Consider the following 20,287-nt stretch of genomic DNA (forward strand, 5'->3'; position numbering starts at 1 on the left):
TTATGACAACAAAGGTTCTGAAGGATCTATCCTTTTAATTCTTTAAAGGTATATTTAAAAAATAAAATAATTAGTTGTATAATATGTAAATTATCCTGCTTTATTTATGAATATTATTTTCACTGTCTCAGCAATTGGGCCTGAAATATTTTTCTGGGCTTCATTGCAACATAAAGGCATTAGATCAAAAATGTTCCAAAATTCAGATTGGCTGGTATTTGCTTATATCACCATGACTGAATGTTACCAGTTTTAAAATGCTTTTTTTGTTGTTCAGGAAATTTTAAAACAGCTTTGATTTCAAACATGAAACTTGGCAAGTGACTGGTCCATAATGTGTTCTAATCACTTCTGGTATTTTGGAAAAGACTTGAAAAAGATTGAAATTGTTATTTTATTAGAAATTCAGTTACCATTTGCATATCTGAATTTCTCGTCTTCTTTACCTGGAATGCAATTAGCATATGGTCTTGTGGACTTTGCCCAGTGTTAGTGTTAACACGATGGAACTTAATTTTGTGTTTTTCTGTACATGGGTTTTTGTTAGAATTTTTTTTACTTCTAAAAAATTATATACCAGTTTTAATTCTGTAGTTTGGTTGACCACCAGGAGGATACATTTGATCTCATCTGTCTAAACATAGATTATGGAACAAGTTAAATACTCAACCTTTTTTTTCAAATAACATTCTGTTGTATGTTAGGTGTGTTTTGTTTTTTTTGTAGGGCAAATGGAGCCTGAGTGAATTTTAATCTTGGCACTTCTATTCTACTGTTACAGAAACCCTACAAACCTGAGCTCATACCATGTACTCCTCATCCTAAGTACCTGAATCAAAGATAAATATTACCTAGATTTAAGTGTGTGCACTCCATATCTCAAGGTCCCTGGAATAGCTACAAATATAATTTGTATTGGACCAGGCCAATGGGATGCTGAGGTCTCTGAATCCAGTCCTGCAATGTATTTAAATATACTTTGTCTTCAGAAAATAGTAGCCATTCTTTTTAAAAATCCATTTTAAACTTATCTAGTTATTATGCTGTTGCTTTATTACCTAGATTTTGCAGGATGTGGCTGACAGTATAGAAATCTTTTTCATGTTTTTACTAATATTGAAAGTAAATGGAAGATTGTTTTCTCCTTTTTTCTTCCAGATATTATTTCCTGTCCTGACACAGTGATCAGTTCAAATCATTGCTGATATATTCTTTTTTTTTTTTTTTTTTTTTTCCCTGCATTGTTTCTGGGCAAAAAATTACAATAGAGCTTTGCCAAATCACAGTGCAGGAACTGAACTTCCCTGAACTTTTATATAGTTCCAGCTGGGTTTGAATTTCTCTTCTTGTAGGATGATGTCTAATTAAACAAGAATTACATATATGGACTTTATTGGGAGATATTTGAGAGTTTGCATCAATGTTACATTAAAAGTTTAAGCAGCAGATTTGCAGTACAGTCCAAAGGTCTCAAAGTCCTCTGGTATTAAATTTGAAAAGATTTCTGAGATGAATGAAATTGCAGGAGGTTGGTAGCATTGTCCCTGTAATATTGAATCTCAATAGCCTGTACAATAAGATATTGTTCAGTATCCTCCTTGGGCCTTGAGCTTAATATGGCAGTTACATAAACTGAAATAATATGAAACTTCTGGGCATGGTTTGTGCATGACATTGTGCAAGATGGAGCTAGTTTTGGGCTTCAGGTTAATGACCTCCTGGCAAAAACATAAATAATGTGCTGAAGTAAAAGACTGCATTGATCTGTGCTTCTGCATATGGTGGAATAAAATCTGCATAATCTGGAAGAGTCCTGATACCACTTGTGACACACCTGCTTTTGTGAAATCCAAGCTTAGCCAGTAGTCATGACTACGCTTTTTATTAATTTTATTTACTCTTAAAATATAGCATTCCCCTTCTTACACATCAGAATCCCAAGCTCCTCCCAAGATAGACCTGTGGAGATAAGGCTTCTGCTTAGGATAGCGTGACAGTGATGGACCTCTAAAGTACTGTACATCTAAAGTCTCTTGGAGCCACAGGAGCCACACTTGCACTTGCTGCTCCAGAGACCTGAAGTGGATATTGCCATCTCTGATTCTCTCCACTTCTCTGACATAAGACCCACAAAGTCATGCCTCTCTGCTAACACACTTCCCTCACTGTCTCTTTTGCTTGTGAAGGAAGTGTCACACCATCATCCTATTCCCTTCTCTTGCCTGCAGCAAGAAGGGAAAATGGAAGCTTTGCAGTGTGAACAAGGCAGATTCTCACAGTGAAGACGGAGGGAAACAGGTGCTGACCAGGGAGAGGAGATGGGCTTAGGCTGCTGTGTGAGAGTAGAAGAAATACTGGAGATCCTGGGAGAAGATCAAAGCTCTCAAAACCATAGATAATTGATTTGATATGTGATTGAGACTACCAGGTACAGTCCCCTGATGTCATATATCAAGACAATGACCATGAGCAATACCTCAAGGCGAAGAGTTGTGACAGCTTTCCCAAATTTTTTGCAGTTGAAAACCTGTATCTTTCACTCACTTACTCAGTTTTGCTGTCTCAAGAAAGAGGCAATAAAAGTTTTTTTGGTCTTATTCTTGAAGTGGGACAAGTAAGCAGAGACTGTGGTGCTGGGGGTGCGTTCTCCACACAAGGACAGAGAAAGAAGCAGGTTATAGTGAAGGCTTCCTGCCCTACATCCCAACATCCTGCTGATGTTGATGATTTTATCCTGGAAATAGTCAACTGCTATGTTTATTTGTTCAACACTTAGGAATATCTAGACTTGCAAACAAAGTTTTATCACTTTGACCTTCTCTGCCATGTGTCCCATAGATTTATGTGCATTGCCCCAGGGTTTTTCATTTCACCTAAGCACATTACCTTCCATCCAGGATCTTGCCCTTTCACAGGTAAGGGTCAGACTGAATTTTTTGGGGGCAGATCTGTGAAGGGAGAGGTAGTACCCATTAAACTTTTGAGGGTCTAGTGTCTCTGTGGGGACAGCTCAATGTCATCTCCTGTACCAGCAATCAGCAACAAAATGGCTTTAGCTGTGCAGGGCAGTGGAAATTCAGGAACTACAACTAAAAGAATACCCTGTTTCCAAAGAAGAATTTAAGGATGTCATATGTGATTACTCTAAACTTTAAAATTTTAATCATTAGTAGTGATATTCTAAGAAAATAGGCCAGATGATTGTCCCGTACCACAGTGACTGAAATATATTACTTTATTTTGCTTTCCAAGGGAGCCAGTTTCACAACTGGACTGTACCAGTGCATAGCAACATGATGAAGTCAAGCAAACACAGTGAAAACCTTCTGAGTTTGAAACAAAATTCTGTATTGGTTTTTGGTAACTTTTTTACATTTTAAGATATATGAAATACCATATTGTTCTGGCCTGTGCACATCTCCATTATTTGCATTTTACAATTTGGATACCTTTCATATTTGATAAATTTCTTTTTTCTGAATTACCTGTTTTGGATGCTGTCAATATTTACATTCTTTTTCTCATCTTTAATGAATCTATGTAGTGATGATAATCCTAGCACCTAGTGCTCAGCATCAGAGTAGATTCTTCTTTCTATTCTTTCATAATACCATTGATTAATAACTCATTGCTTCCTATCTGTCAGACAGTTTTTATCCACCTTATTGTAATAGCATTCAGACCATAATTCTCTAGTGCCTCTATGAGCTTCCTGTGTGGTACTGTGTCAAAGGCCTTGCTTAAATCCAAACAAATTATATCCACCACATTTCCTTTATCCGCCCAGTTTGTCACTGCACTGAAATACCCATCACAATGAAACATTTATTGATGTAAGTTTCTCTGTTAAACCAGAATAAATGTGAAGGTTCTGCTGTGATTATGTGATAGAGCCTGCTTCTTAACAGGTATTATCATTTTATGCACTAAAGATAATATGAGCCATGGGAGATGATACCATTCAGCAGGAGTAGGGAGGCTGTGAAGATCAAAGCATTATGAACCTTGAAAAGAAGTGGGAGAAGCTTATTTGCTATGATACCATGTAAAGGGCATAAGTAAAGTCTTCAAGCTGTATTCCAATGATGCTCAGCAAATATCAGCTTCAGAGCTGCTTCACAGAAAAACTGTATCTTTAGAGAAAGAATTGTTTGGGCAAGGCCTCGTGAAAGCTGCATGCTGTCACTGTTCCTGTTCCTTGGGAACATAAACAGGATCTAGGGACAGCTTGTGCAAGAAAACAGTTGGAATAAGGAATATCATGGTTTTCAGCAGCCAACTTGATTACCATCATCGCCCCTGCGTAGGAGGAAAGCTTCAAGAGGTATTTAGAAGGATGCTGGGTCCCACCTAAGTATTACAGAACTACCCATTAAATTCTTAAACATTAGAAGTCCAGGTCAGATCCAAAGTGCAGTTACAGAGACCAACTCTTCTGTGTGTTGAGAAGTTCAGCTTCTCTTTCACAGCTGGGCTTCTCAAGTGCTTGTTGCTTACTCTGTTAGCAGTAGGGATAAATGAGGGGAGTGGACTGTGCTGTTAAGGGATCCAACACTTTAACAGGTTTGAGGGCCCTTGTGGTGAAATTGCATCCAGTACCTGTTTCCAGGTGACCATTAGAGTGGATTATGCACTGCAGCTTTTATACAGTTGATTGTGTCTAACTTTCTGAAACTGAGATTTCAAGTCTCAGTCTTAGCCCAAAGTAAAGTTTTATCATACCTGAACAGAAATAGTTCAAATACTGTTGGGTAATGTGGGGGGGGTGTATGAATTGTAGCCAAAAATACACCTTCTTCTTGATTAAAATGCTTTTTCAGCTGAAACAGCCATGATCTGCAAATTAAAATTTGTAATGGATGTCATCCTCACTGGGAAAGTAAACACAAATGATGAATGCCATGAGGAAGACAAAATCTCTGTGGGTGCTCATCTTTGCAGTGAACCAATAACAGATGGAGATTTACCACTTTCACAAAGAAACCTTCAATCTCCTGTTGTCCTGCAGTGGGAGGAACCCTTGATCTCAGCACAGTGCTATGGGTTGTCCTCTGCTCCCATTCTCCCAAATTACAAAGCCCCCCAGATTTCTTCCATCAGCAGCCCTGTGACTCTGGTTTGGGTCACAAATGGCTATGAGTTTGAAGGCAGAACTGGAAATAACCTAAATTCCTGCATATTTTTGAAAGTCTGGTAAGAGTTCCAATTCAAACATTTTGGGAGGATTTTTCAAACACTAGCATTACTTTTTGCTTTATTTTTCTTTTTTTTTTATTTTATTCTGTCCAGTCAGGACAAGGGACTGTTGAAAAAAATAAAGCTGTTTATAAAGAACTAATACCAACTAAAGTGATTTCACCTAAAAAAAGTAGTAAAATAATGCTGTATCTATATAATAAGATTTGCTCTTTTTTTTGTTACCAGTGAACCGGAACAGAGCAGTGTACTGGTCTGTCTATACTGGTTCCAATTTCAGAGTTTGTGTATTTGTTGTTAGATGAGAAGCCTGTACAATTGACTTCCCTTTTTCATTTCTGTGACACTATTATTCTGGGCCATATCCTAAATAATTATTTAGATTCTGAAGTTAGATTGAGGTCTCTTATCTGGCCCATAAGTATTTTCAAATATTCTCTTGAAGGTAAAGGGCTTTGGTTTTTGTTTGTGTGTGTCCATTTCTCATCCAGTGCCCTCCCTTTCCCTCATTCTCTGGTTGTTGAAGAAGAGCTCCTTAATACTATCAAGGAAGTTTTTTTTCTTAAGTGAGGACATCAGTATTTTACCTTCTTTGAATAGTTACTTGTGGCAGTGGCTTCAGTGTTGCTTTCCAGTTCAAGAAGTGAACTTGAAAAAGATGAACTGACTGAGGTTCTAATTTTTATATCTAAAAATTTCTAAAGATATCAAAAAGTGTATTACTGTTTTCTCCTCTAGTCTTCCTTTTCCTCGTAACTAATCAGCTGTATATGACTCTAACTGACCTGCTCCAGCTTACTTAAGGTACTCAAGGAAAATCAAAGCCTTACAGATAAGGAACTCCTTTATTGCTATGAGTTTGCAGAAGCCTGACTTCTTCTGAAATGTTTCTCAATAACAAATTACACTTTTTTCCCTTCTTTTTAATTTTTAGATTTAATGAATCTGATTCTTATCGAAGTGGGGAATTCAACCATAAACATGAGTCAGGCAAAATAGAGCCAGGGGTTCATGCAAGTTGTGGAATATTGCTAATGAACTTCAGTCATTTTAGAGTTGGTAGCTTTCATCTCAAAGTTTTCAGGCTCTGCATAAGCTTGATGGCCAGAAGGAGCTGTAAGAAATCAAAGTGAAGCCTGTTTACCTTCTGATATTTTTTTTTTACAGCCTTTACTAAGAGGTAACACTTGCTCTGTTGTTAACACTTTACTCCCATGCCTCATTCCTGACCTGCCATACTCCTCATTCTTGCGATTCCAGCTCTTGGGCTTCTCTCAAGCAGAAGTTCATTGACTGTTCTTGAGCCATGTCTCTTTCTTTCCACGAGGGGATTAGGGCACCCCTTTCACTCAACAATCATGATCTCCTGCCCCACAAGTGTTGAGCATCCTCTCCTGTGCACAGGAAGGCAAGCTCTCACAGAGAGCTTTTTCCGATGCTCCATTTCTTGTATTAGAAGAATCACAGCGTGTGCTAATTATGTCTGCCTTGAGGAGAGGGACCACTTGATCTGCAGGCACTCTGCCCTCGGGCTAACTTACAGACTAATGCCAAATGTTGTGTTCCCTCCTTTCCCTTTCCAGTCAGAAGAACATGGGCAAAGCACAAAAGACTTCAGGTTAAAACTTCTAGGAAGACACACTGAAGAGCAGTTGTCAGAATTGTGCCCAGCATGAGAAGGAGATGCTGTGCCTTAGTGGTTGGACAGGAAAGGGCTATGTATTTCCTCATTCTCTACAAGAAAGCAGGGATTTTGGACAAAATTTGCTGTGGTGAAGTCCATGCACCAATTTATTCCTATTTAGGTCATCGCAATAGGGCTTCAGTGGTGCAGTCTCTGTGCTGGCTCTCTACACAGGGATACATTTCACCCTCAGTGAATGCTCTTTGTTTTCTCAGTTGAGGTCAGTTTTTCCCTGCATTCATTAGAAGAAATAGCTTTGGATTTTAAATACTGCTGCCCCTCTCCTTCCCTGCCAGCAAGCCAGTGTTACAGTCCTGAAGATGTCAGAAAAGGGGTAAATTTGGAAGGGGAAGAAAGTGAAAGAAATGGAAGTTCAGAGGCCGAAACTGTTATCACTAATGTGGCAGTTGTGTTGTTGCCTGCTGCTGATGGACTTACCAATTTTTTGCCTGGATTTCTTCACTGTTTGTCTACCTTATTAGATGTGAATCAGGAGAAAGAAGGAAAATTGTTTGATACAAGGTTGTCTAAAGGAAGAGGAACACGTGTGTCAGATGGTTCCTTCAGGAAAAATTTCATCCAAGCCTGTAAAGGTTATCTTGTCGCAGCATCATCTTAGTGCCTCTATCAGGGGGCTCTTGTTCATTCAAATGCTCAAGAATTTTTTCTGATTCTTCCTGTGCTATCCCCTTCCGTGCTTTCTGCTTTGCCTCCTGCTCTTCGATACCTCTGATCTTGACAAAGTGGAAAACTTAAACCTACAAATAAGTTTGTGAGCTCATTTTTGTTTGTGGTATTGGTGTGTGTATGAACATGTTTGTGTGACACTGTATTGTCTGACACGGTGTGTTTTATTTTAAACATCCATGAGGATGGATTGAGAAGCCTCATATAACACTGACATCTGAGGAATTGGATTTTTACTTATGGGAGAACAAAGTAAAATTAGACTTAGGAATTGCTCCCAGCCCGTGGTACATTTAAAAACAGTATTAGATTTGCATCCGGGATTTATTTGACCGTCTCTGTGAGTGTGCTGCTCGTGAGGAGAAATAGCTGTGACTTTGAATGGGGTAAATTAGGCAAGTTCTGCTGTCACCTTTTAAAAATAAAATTTAATGAAGTTTTGATTTGTTCCTTTAATGAGTCATTGGTACATTGTATGTCTGTGTATATTGCTGTATGGTTTGTTATTACGAGGCCAAATCCTGACAACTTATTGCAAAATTGTTTTAATTTATTATTAATATTTTTTTGTTTTTCTCATTTCTCCTGGTTTTGGAGCCTTTATAATTAGATATAATTAAAACCACAGGTTTTAAACTCCAGTCTAACATTTAAACTCATATTTATGGTACAACCCCTGGAGTTTTATTGTCATTCCAACTATTTCAATTGCATTTTGAAAAAAAAATTTATTTTTTTTGCATCTGTTCAAATGCTGTATCTGCAGCCATCACTTCTTAATCATCTGTTTTGCACAGTAATGTGACATTTATTTTACATGATAAGAAACCGTGCAGTTTTATAGATGAGCTATTTCATATCCCTTAACAAAAGGTTGCAAGGGACCTTTTGCCTTGTACACTTCAAAAACAGCTTTCCTCTTTTTGAACTTGTCTTTCTCTGCTCCTCCATGCAACAGTCTGAAAGTGCTGCATGCTGTAGAACGAATTTGTAAAAAATGTTGTTGGCTGGCATTATGTAAAACCATATTTTCCCTTTTGGTGCGTATGTTCTGGTCCTAGTAATGTCCTTGTTTTGCTGAAATTAACATTTTTATCCTCATAGTCTTTGGTATGTGGTGGTGTTTTTCTGTCTTTTTTAATTGTGGGCTTTTTTTTTTTTTTAATTAGTATAAGGTTGATTGTTAAAATTAAGTGGCAGAAGGCTTCTTTCCAAATTATTCAGAGATCTTTTGCTGAAGAAATATATTTTGCTACTCTCAATTGCCTTTTTCCCTTTTTCTTTCATTGCAAACTACTCTGGGAAGAGCTTCTTTTAACAAAAAAAAAAAGGCTACGCTTGACTGATAATGCATTGCTTTGGATGGTGAAACATTATGAAAGTTTAATTTTTAATTAAATCTGAAATACCAATTATAACTGAAAGAGATTTTAACCTGTTTCTTTTCAGACTGCCTGAAGTTACATTGTAGATGCTGAAATCACTGCACCTTAAAAACAAAAAGATTAAGCCACACTGCATTCCTGTAAGTAAAAGCTTTTCCGGTACCTTTTGTCCGTATTTTTCCTCTATATGCATCCAAAGTGTTAGCACAGTAGCTGGTCTTGGATAAAGGTCAGAGTCCCCTTGAATGGGATTTAGAAGTTCAAAGGGTGTTTTATTTAAAAATTAAAAAGGAACTTACATCTTGCAGATCTTTAATTTCAGAGCACTGAATAGATCATTCTTTCCTGCTTTGTTTTGAATAGTATTAGGAATACTGTGCATCTCTGTTTGTTGATTTACAGTTGCTGTCGCTTTGTCAGTGAGGATTTCTGCACCTTGGTGCAGAGATAACAGAAAGTAGCAGAAGATTCCTTATAGCACAAAACTCAGTTTATTCTCTTCTCATGATGTCGTAACAAATTCTTCTCCTTTGTATGAGAAAAAAACAAACAACTTTCTGATGACATCACAGGGGACTTCAGCTGCTTTAGGGTGCAGATGAAGGCAGAAATGCCTAATTCATCTCTGCTGTGACACAACAAAACAGTCAAAATAACATCTACGTCTCAGCAAGAAAGGAATCTTTTTCTAAGAGCATAGTTATTCCATAAATGCAAGTCAGATTGCACATCACTCTGATCCACCCTTATTTAGAATCTGTTTATTGAATGTATTTGGGTTAATAATTAAGATTTGGAACTTCAGTGACTGAACAACAGACAAGCAAAAGAGGATTGGAAAATATAGCAGATTCAGATACTCCTAATCAAATTAAATAATATATGAAAAAAATCCAGAAGCTTGTAGAAAGAAGGAAAAAGATCAATTTCAGTTGAACAGTGCAAAGCTGCGGAATATTACAAAGCAAAGTCAGTTTGTTTTCTTGTTTAAGATCAAAATGTGCATTCTGTAATGAAATCCAGAGACTTCTTCCAAAGTGGTACTTTTGTACTTCAGTTTTAAAATATTTTAACTATTAGAGGGGATTTATCATGCCTTTACCACCCCCTTTTTTTAATATATTTTAATGTTTCATTGTCAATGAGCTGGAGGGTACAGATACACTGTGGGCAGCTGAAGCCTGCCCCTCCAGCACACAGCGCCAAGCATGACTCAGACAGGCAGATTGTGCCATTCTGGCTCTACTCCACTGTGTTTTTACATTACTGGCAAGGGCCATGCCATTGTGTTGTTTAAATATTGTGTGTTAACTGCAGGCTGTGGCCAGTGAATGGTATTTAACATTTTCTGCTCTTCGTTGCTGAATGTGAGCAGCTTCCTTGGCCACCAGAGGTTAACCTTTCAATTACACTGGTGAGCCAAGTTGAAAACTCTCATGGATTTGCTGGGTCCAGCAGCAATTTAAAGGGAGGTGTTCAGGGAAAAATAGGGGAGCTCTTCTGAATCTCTGAGTACCAAATTTCATGCTTGTCTTGCAATTTAGTGTGAACAACCAGAAAAAATTTTGTTGGAAAGCAGGAGTAATTCTCTTTCCAAAATGCAGCAGCAGTGTAAGAGGCAAGTTCTTTGAATCCTTAGGATCCAGATGGTCACTAAGTCCTGCATGGACAGCCCAAGACAAAATAAGAGTAGCAATTGGTGCTGGCTGGGATGAGCTTTTTTCCATTATATGAGACTCTAGATTTTAAAGAGGAAATAAATACCAAGTGTAAAACTCATGTTTAGGAAATATTTTTCGTTTCCTTTTTTTAGCAAAAGTGTCAGGTGCATCCACACAGAGATGTTGAGCAGCTTTCTCAAGGTCCAAGAAAATCAGTGGTCAGACTGGGAATGGATTGTGGGATCATGACTCCTAAGGCTGTTCTGCCTAGGTCTTCTTTCCATTCTGTGAAGGGCCACATTTTTAATCCTTGAGTTTCTTGTGATAATACCTTAAAAAACCACAAACAAAACAAAAACTACAACTACAACAAAAAACCACAAACCCTTCCACTTTTAAACTTGTAGCTGCTTCTAAGTTCTGTAGCCTTGGCATAGCCTGTCTCTGGAATACAAAAGAACAAGGTGAGGAAAGTTTTACATAAGCACATATATCCTGTAAAGTGAGGATGTGAGGATGTGCTTCTTGCTATACCTCGTGTCCATGTAAATACTTGCATCACACAATAAAAGTAGTGGCACTTTTTATAGAGGAAGGTATGCTTTAAGGATTTGTTTCCTATATGTTTGCTGTAATCAGGTGTTTCTAATTGTGAGATCCTTAAAAAGGTGAACTTGCCATTTGGGCTTTCCTGTGTTAACCCAAAAACAGCAAAGAGAAAAGGCGAGCCATATCTTGGTAGTTTTGTAATTTATGTATTTAATTAATGAGTGGAAACCTTGCTTAAGTGTAGGGGTGTCCCTAAAGTGAGTGATTAATATAAGCCAAATTCTGTCTAATAAAAAATTATTGGTACATGGCATTAGACATCACCTGAACATCTCTCAGACAGTTGCATGAAAAGCTCCACTTGCTGAATGTGGCACTGATATTCTCCTAATGCAAAAGGTCTGTGGGCTGGATTCTTATGTTGGGTTCTCTGAACTAAAGTCACGTGGGTTGATAGGCAAATAGATCTATTGAGTCAATGGGACTACTCAAATACTTAACTTTAAGGAAAGTTAAAAGTTAGTACTTTGCTGTTTGCAACTAACCCCAAATAGGATTAAGTCAAAGTGAGGAGGTACCTCTACTCACACTCAGTGTCTGCAGGAGTTTGGAATGAGACAATGACAGCAATATGTGTATTGTGTGTGGAAGAACAAGATGTGCTTTCAAAGCAATAGCTTTAGCTACGTTTTCATGGGCTGAGGGCAATAATGACATGTTATTTTTGTTAAAAAAGAGGTTGGTTTGTCAAGATTTCAGTTTTACAAGGCCTGATCTTATCAGTGACCAAGAGACCTGGTGTTCTAATCTTTATGGATACTGGATCAATGAGTGGCATTGGACAAGTCATTTAACCTCATTGTGCCTTGTTCAGCAGATCATTCTTTCCATCTTGTTCAAACTGATACAGCTCTGTAAACATTATTGCATTTGTGAATTTGTGTTTGCAGAGCTCTTAGGGGATAAATAGTAACCACTGTTATTATTTATAAGTATGTTGCGTAGACAAAACATGAGGGATGGCGATACAGCCACTCTTGGGGGTGATCTTTCACAACTTCCTTGTACCTTTGTTCAATCCCATCACTCAAAAGTAGCAAGGCCAACTCCAATTTAGAGAAGTATTTCTCATGTCACTCTCCCCACTTTTGATTGTTTTATTGTTCATGTTCTCTCTCTGTTTCTTTGCTACTTCCCTCCATGCTGAGTTAACCTTGTATACCAAACTTTATTCCTTTTTTTTTTTTTTCCTTTTGCATTATACAGCAGAGGCATTTGTGTAACCTCCAAATTACAGAGAGCAAATTCATTTTGTCTAGTGATTGTTTGCTGATGATGCATGAAACAGACAGAAGACAGTTTGAATTTTCATAAGTTCAATTGAGCTTGCAGGCATAAGGAAAGGAAGAGGCAGAACCCAAGCCAATGTGACACAGTAAGCTGGCATCCCAAAGTGCAGGCTGCATGTGTAGCGTCAGGATGTCAGGGCTGGGAAGGCCTTCGTCCATCACAGCACTGCTTTTAGATGAAGGAAGAGTTTTGAAGCAACAAACAAGCACTACATGTTCTTTACAGTGCAAGAATCCTCACAATTCTTGATGGATTTGGGACCAGTCCTTTCCTCCTATAACTTGCTGTTCTAGCTAGAATTTCAGGTCTAAGATGGGCTTTGAGTCCATTCCCAGTTCCTGATCCTCTGACAAAATGTAGACTCTCATGAATTTAAGTCCTTTTCTTTTAATACAGATATTGGCTTGCAGAAGCTGTGTTGCAAATGTGAAATGAGTATAGAAGTGTTCTTGCTTTGAACAAAGATCAATGTCTTGGGGCCAGCTATCCCTGAGGAATAGTGTTAGCACTAACCAAGAGAATTAATTTTGCCTTTTCCCCTTCCTTTTCCAAGGCATTAATCCAGAAACTCAGGGGGATAAATTCTGCCCTGATTTCTACCTGTGCAACCCCAGTGGAAATGTGGAGAGGTCAAAAATGTTTATTAAGGCAGAAATTGTCCTGGAGTTAGAATTGTGGAGAAAGCAGAAACTAGTTGGTCGTTATCTGGCCCAGGGGCAAGAGGATATGTAGGAGCCCTACCTGGCATTGTATGCTTCTGAAAGTGCTGCTTTTTTTGTACCTTAAGGAGAATATATTAAAAAAAAATTAAATATATCTAGTGAGTGAAAATTTATAATCAAGAGCACAGTGATTAATTGTTCTTCATGTCCACTGGGAGAAAGACCTAAAGAAATCAGTTCAATGAGCAGTGAAAATTGCCAAGTTAGATAATAGGAGCCATGTTGTGACTGTATGCGTTGTAAAGTGCTGGAACACACAACCTATAGGTACTATGGAAGCAGGGGAAATTTCTTTTTTAAGGAATGGCTTGAAAAACCGCCTCCCAGAATGTGCTGGAAGTTCCCAATAAGACAGATGACCAAGCTGGATGGGTTCTGTTACTCCCTGGCATCTCTCTGATTCAGTGTACCGTTTGGGAATGTTGGTATGTGGCGAGTACATTCCTGATTAATAAAGCCTAATGTTCCCAAAAGATCTCCAGGGTTCTCATTTTTCCATCCTCTCATAACTGAAAGCACACTGTGTCTTCAAAGATTTCACTGGGCTGCCAGCATTTTTCTTTGACCCTTCTTTTTTTAGAGAAGAACAGAGGAGGGAGTCGTATAGACACAGAAAGACATTTTCAGTCGTGGTGAGTCTGCAGGGGTTTCTTTCCAGTCAGTGCACAAATACTGATTTGTTTCAGTTACTGGTTTTTAAAATTTGGATTAATGGAGACACTCCAGGTATTGCCTGATACAAGCTCCTCTGATAAAGAACATAGAGACAGTTGAAAGTTGCAAATAGGACTGATGATCAGAGCAAATATGTAATGAGGCTGGAGTAAAGCCTGCTACAAAAAGGTAAATGTCTCAGGAGATTAAGAGCTTTGTAATTGTCTCTCTTTTCTTATGATTGCCTCTGTTTTCTGAATTTTCATGCAAACATCCTAGAAAGATGTTTTCACTTAATGAAACTGCAAATCTCAAAATGCAGTTGGCCAAGAACTAAGAAAATTTTCTTAGTTCTCAGGTTGGTTTTAATCAATCTCATTCACAACTTAGCACAGAAAAGGAGTTGGGAATTATTTTTATTAATTCTCTCGTGGAGTTATCTTGGTTTTGTTTCTTACAAATGTTTAATGTTTTTTTGGGGAGGTGGAGGAGGTTTGTGGGGCTTTGTTTGTATGTTGTAGGTCTGGAGGTTAAGGATATCAGCTGTAGTGCACAAATGGGTAAAATCATGACTTTTTTCATAGATGACAGCTCTTGTTTTTGCAGAATAGTGGCCACAATAGATGGGGATTGGAAAATGACTCTCTGGTGTGTGGTTGTTACAGTATATAAAGGAGTATGGGCTGTGATTCACTCCTGTTAAAAAGGCATGGGAATATAAGCATTGATTCCCTGCATAGCACTGCTGTAGCAAGTTGTAGTAAAACACTTCAGCATTTCAGCACCTGAAGATGTTATGGTGAAAGTGGAAAATTTTTCACTCCATTTATCAAAGCATTTGCTACTCTGCTTCAAGATAAAATAAAGATTAAATATTATTGAGCGAGGAAGGTTATCTCAGACCATAGATGTCATTAGATAAACTATGAAAGGAAACAAAGTAACACAGACCTGGCTTTTTCCAAAGTTCTATTTTGTTCTATCTGAAATGCAATTGTTTAGCTAAACCAGTGTATAATGGGAGGGACTCCAGAGAAAGGCATTGTGGTTACTCTATATTTACATCAGTGTCCCTGAGGACACTCTCGCTGAATCATTTCAAATTCCAGAGTCTGATGTAGGGAAGTCTGATGAATGTGAGTTACCCAAATTTTCTGGTCTGTTTTCCTCACTAGGCTAAATTGTCTAGCTCTGAATTTTACTATAGAGGATCTCATTCTCTCTGCCTTCTTTCCTGTCATTGCCCCTGAAGTATATAGATAATAGATTAGGAAGAGATTTTAATCTGTTGTGCCAAAATTGGTCTGTTGTTTTTAACAGTTTCCACTGGCATGAAAGAGATCAGAATATCTGATTTATTTGTTTATTTTTAAATAATAACCAAAAAGAAGTATTTGTGCAAAATGTTTTGGTGTTAGCAATAACTGAAAGCATCTCTGAGTCAAAACCTGCATTAACAATTTTTTGAACCTGTTGCTTTCTTTGGCAGATTTTTTTTTCATCATATTTCCTTAGAAATTTCATTCTAGTTCATGCAGTGTTCTTATTGAAATTTTGAATAGTTAAAATCTCTTGTAGAATGGAAGAGTGTTATCTCATTTCTTCTAAGATTTGCAGCAAGTAATCGAGAATCCTGTGACTCTTACCAGCAGAACCTTTTAAAGAAATAAGATGTATCTTTCTCAACAGCATTGATAGCAGTTGTGCACCAGATCACTGCATGTCCTCTCTGAATACAAACCACATTAGATCATGATCATGCAGCCCCAGTCCGTTTAGGTGGGGTATAGTGGCACAGTTCCTATATATAGATACTGTAAGATCAGACCATCAGTGGAAAAATAGGTGAATTCTCATCTCTTCCCAGTTCCTTTTTCCATTCATTAGGGTTTCAAGTGAAGAGGATAATCTGTTTTGTCATGTCTGTTGCCCTGTTTTAATACACGACTAACCTTCTTATGTCAGAGTGGCTGTCACTTCCCCAGAACAAGTGATACTGAATTCCTGAAGCAAACAGCTCTAAAATGATCATCCTTTGGGGCGAATTTAGTGCCTTACTGACAGCTTTAGCCTGCATGTTGTTGGCAACCAGAGGGAAATTCCAGTGGTCAGGGCATCACAAAAGCCTGAGGAATGCAGAGAGGATGCTGAGGGACCCAGGAACAAGGTGACCAGTAAGTTACAGAATTAAATTAGTCTACCAACTCAACTGGAAGTGTAGCATGATTAGAAGTGAAAAATCCCTGAGCCAATAGGAAAGGTTGCTGTAGGTAGTCATGCTCATGGATGGCACCTGAACATAAAAGTTTTGATTCCTCATAACTGTTTCAATCCTGCAGGAAAGAATGGATAATGCTTTTTACATTTGTCAGGGCTTCAGTGCTGTTTATTTCGTCTTAGTGCCTCTTGGCCATGTGACTTCACTCCAGATCCCATTTGCAGTTTCTTCCTGTGTCAGAAATAGGTGTATTACTACTTCTCAGCTTCTTTGTGTGTGTGTGACTTAGAAAATACTGCTCTTTTACAGCTACATCTGCCCTTCCTCTGATCGTGCTTGCCATTCAAAAACACATTTATCACGGCAAGCTCTTGTTCACTTTAGCAGTCTTTATTATGCAGTGGTGTTCTTGTGCCTACGTGCTGATACTCATGGCTCCAGAACAGCACTGAAGAGAACATTCAGATGTTAGTGCACCTCTAAATGTCTAGCAAATACTTAGTTTCCTCAGGATACCAGTCATGGTCACCTCAAGTGTTTTCCTGCCCTGTCCAGGGAATTGTCCTTTGGCAAGAGTTCAGGAAAATTCTTAGTGTAGGAAGGTAATCCCAGCTAATAGTTATGATTACAATCTATAACAAATATAAATACATAGATTTTTGGACCAGTATTGAACCAAAGCTTTGCATTCAGATAATCCCCGAACTTCTGTGATGCTCAAAACATCATCCTCTTTTCATATGTAAATCTCAGACTATTGCAAAGATACGGAAATAGGTGGTGAGAGGACATGGTGCTATCAGGTCCAAAGCTGGATAAAGTAACATTTAGGTGCAGGACTCCAAGTGGAATTCAAACCCCAGAGCTAGGGGCTTTGTCCAGTACTTGGGATGTATTAAAGGCAAGGGGAAGCATCTGGTTGGATGGTGTTCAGCCTAGAGACAACCAGAAGGAAGCTCTAGAGGCTAAAGACTTCGAGATTCTTCCATGGACAGGATTTCTTACCAGCAAGATATTTTTTCTTACTGCAATCCATTCATGTCCTAGAGAACTCCAAATGTGCTAGGTACATTTTACCTTTTTATGAATGCATTTTCTCTCCCCTTATAGGATTTGCCTTTCATCAATATGAGATAGGCAGAAATTTCCTGTGCACTAGAATGGTGTAAAACAATTCCGATGTCCCTGCATTGTCAGACTGTCAGTGGCACAGTTTTCTATGTGATTGTCTTCATTATCACTAAATTATATTTAAAAGCATTTAATTTCTAAAAATCTCTTACACTATCTCTGTCATAATGTTTAGAATGTATCTATACCATATAGTAGATATTCTTTAAGCTCCTTATGCTTCTATTTCTTGTAAAAGAAATATACTGCATAACAAAATAGAATTTCTCTATTTAATGCTGAACTAATTCTCAAAGCTGTGTTGTGATTAATCCTGGATGCACTGGTGGAAATTTAGAAAGGGTAGTAGGCTTTCCTCCCTGCTTTTTCTTTGTTGACATGGTAGGAAACCTGAATATCCATGTTATGAAACACTTATGTCTCACTTCTGCCGCTGCCAGTACTTGATCCCACTGTCTGCATGGGATAGGACTTTGTGATTCCCCTCTGCTGCTTCCTAGAGCTGGCAACTCAGGCCTGTGGAGCTGGGAGAAATTCAGGGCTGCAGGTAAGCAATGTGACAAAGCCAGTGTTCTTTGTAGTGCCCAGAGAGGTTATGCAAACATAATTATCACCTGTGATCCCTGCCAGATCTCTGCACACCATTTCTGGATGAAGTGCCACCATTTCCTGATCACTTCTTTTACAGATAAAGAGGGAAATCCTGGCCCCAAAAAAGTCCCTGGGATTCTTCCACATTCCTTTCAGTGGAAACAGGAATCATTGCAAACATATATGCTTGAGCTGGGTCTTTACGTGGGTTGGGTTATGGTATGTCTGATGCATTTATGTACTCATCTTTTTCCTCCCCTCCAAAAGTCCTGCCCTAGGTGAGGGACAGACACCAACTGCTCTGGCTGATGTCCTGCTGGTAATGCAGGACTCTCCTTAACTGATGGAGAGGAAAAGGTTTTACCTTTTGGTAAAAAAAAAAAAGAAAAATAGTGGTAAAATAAATACATCCTGCTTTCTTTAGAGTGGCTTATTTTTTTTTCTTTTTTCTTGAAACAAGTAGATTTATCCTGTTTTAATACCAAAGAGACATAAAATTTGTCACATGCATGTTTGTGCCCAGTAGTGGTTAAATGAAGGTTTATTTTGGATTTATTCCTATTTTCAGGTTTGGAGTTCTTTTGAGTAAGGTTATAAGACTATATTAGTTAAAAATTATTCCCTTCTCCCATTTTACCTAGCCCAGTTTTAATACTAAACAATTCTTCACTTCGTGGAGTTGATGAGGAACTGGCAAATTTCATATACAGTTCAGACAAACCAGTTCTTCGCTGAACTGGAGCTGCCCAGTTGCTGCACTTGCTTGTCCTGAATCCAGGTGTAAAAATCCCTGTCTCTGTCCCAGTTTGGCCTTTTTATTCCTCTGCATCACTGATATGCAAGTGGAAACACCTGCACTGATCTTTCTCAGTGTTGAGAGCTTTCAGAACCCAGTCTCCATTTGTCCTGTGTTTCTTTAAATATAGTAAGAGATAATAGAGCCTGTTCTGCACTTTTAAAATCTCTATCTTCTTACTTAAAGCTAGGTCAAATATTCTGTGTATTTGCAAGTGTAGCACAGATTCATGTGGCTAAATGGATAGCAGTGGGGGTGGTACTGTTGCTCTTTAAATAGGGACTCCATTTATTTTAGTGGGATTTTCACCAGTTTCAGTGCTCAGAAAGTCAGGTTCTGTTTCCTTTCACCATTTTGCCAATATATCACTATTGCTATAATTCCTCCCCTCTTCATTCTTAATGCCCATGCCATTAGGACTCTTAGGTCCCAGTAAGGCATTATTGGTGTGGAGGGCAAGAAATAGTAAGATGCTTAATAAGAAATCCTAGTGCAAATCTTACCAAACACAAATTATAGAAACAAGAATCGCATATAATGGCATACAGTGGCTGCTCAGTGTACCAGTCCAAATTAAAATGTGCTCTCCTCTGTCCAATAGATCTAGACCAGGAGAGATGAAAAGAAATTGTGTCCCCTCTTCTCCCAGCTCTCCCCAGTTCATAACTACAATCCCAATTATCTTGTCAAAGTGAAGTTTTTATGGGAAAAAGATAACATATCACCACAATAACTTCTGAACATAGCCCATGCCTCAGGACTTCGTGTAGCACAGAAGGTCTTATTTCACCTCTAGGTCCTTTACAAATAGAAATGCCTTGAACAATGAGCCAGTAAAATGTGAAATTAAGCAGGGGCAAATGTACATTTATTTTATGTATAGTCACATTAATCAGACATATCATTTTTCTTTGGAAATGACTGTTTCAACAAAAGCAAAATTATAGCAATTAAAAGTGTAAGGAGGAAAAATAATAGTATTGATTTTGTTTTGTGTGGTTTTGTTATTTTTTGCTTAATTTTGTGATAAGTAAGTAGTAATGCATATCTTACTGCACGTCAATCTGTTTGTTAGACTGCAAAGATTTCAGAAAGGTGAAGGTTCAGTAAGAACTAAGCTAATGCCTGGTGACTTTTTTCTTTGCACGAAACACTGCTGGTTTTGCTACACTGATGTGCAAGAATGCAAATACAGAAATAGCAAAAAATGAAAGGGCTTACTTGGAAATTCTAATACACAGAACTTTCAAAACAAATTTATTTTTGGCTTTTTAATTATGTGGAAAGGTTCAGTATCACTTCTTTTTGAATCCTGACTTCAAAAGGAAATGAAAAGTCAAATTTTCTCCCTTTACTTATAGCTTTAAAATGCCTCAAAAGGCCTAGTAGCTCACTAGCAAAATATCATAGAATCATTGACTGTCCTGCATTGGAAGGGACCCACAAGGATCATCAAGTTCAACTCTTGACCCTGCACAGGACACCCCAAGAGTCACACCATGAGCCTGAGAGTGTTGTTCAAATGCCTCTTGAACTCTGCCAGACTTGGTGCTGTGACCACTTCCCTGGGGAGCCTGTCTCAGGGCCCAGCCACCCTCTGGGGGAAGAACTTTTTCCTAATAATCCAACCTAAACCTCCCCTGACACAACTTCAGGCCATTCC

The 20,287-nt window shown here is 38.3% G+C and overlaps 1 non-coding gene across 1 annotated transcript in view; it reads left to right on the forward strand.

Annotated features, from left to right (window-relative positions):
* Positions 1–20,287, forward strand: part of LOC107206155 — a 416,470-nt gene that overhangs the window by 123,911 nt on the left and 272,272 nt on the right. The window contains exon 4 of the transcript XR_001522283.2: positions 9,017–9,092. This is a non-coding gene — a transcript (uncharacterized LOC107206155). The remainder of the gene's footprint in view (positions 1–9,016; positions 9,093–20,287) is intronic.

Source organism: Parus major, chromosome 1 (genome assembly GCF_001522545.3).
Source record: "Parus major isolate Abel chromosome 1, Parus_major1.1, whole genome shotgun sequence".
Taxonomy (NCBI): domain Eukaryota; kingdom Metazoa; phylum Chordata; class Aves; order Passeriformes; family Paridae; genus Parus; species Parus major.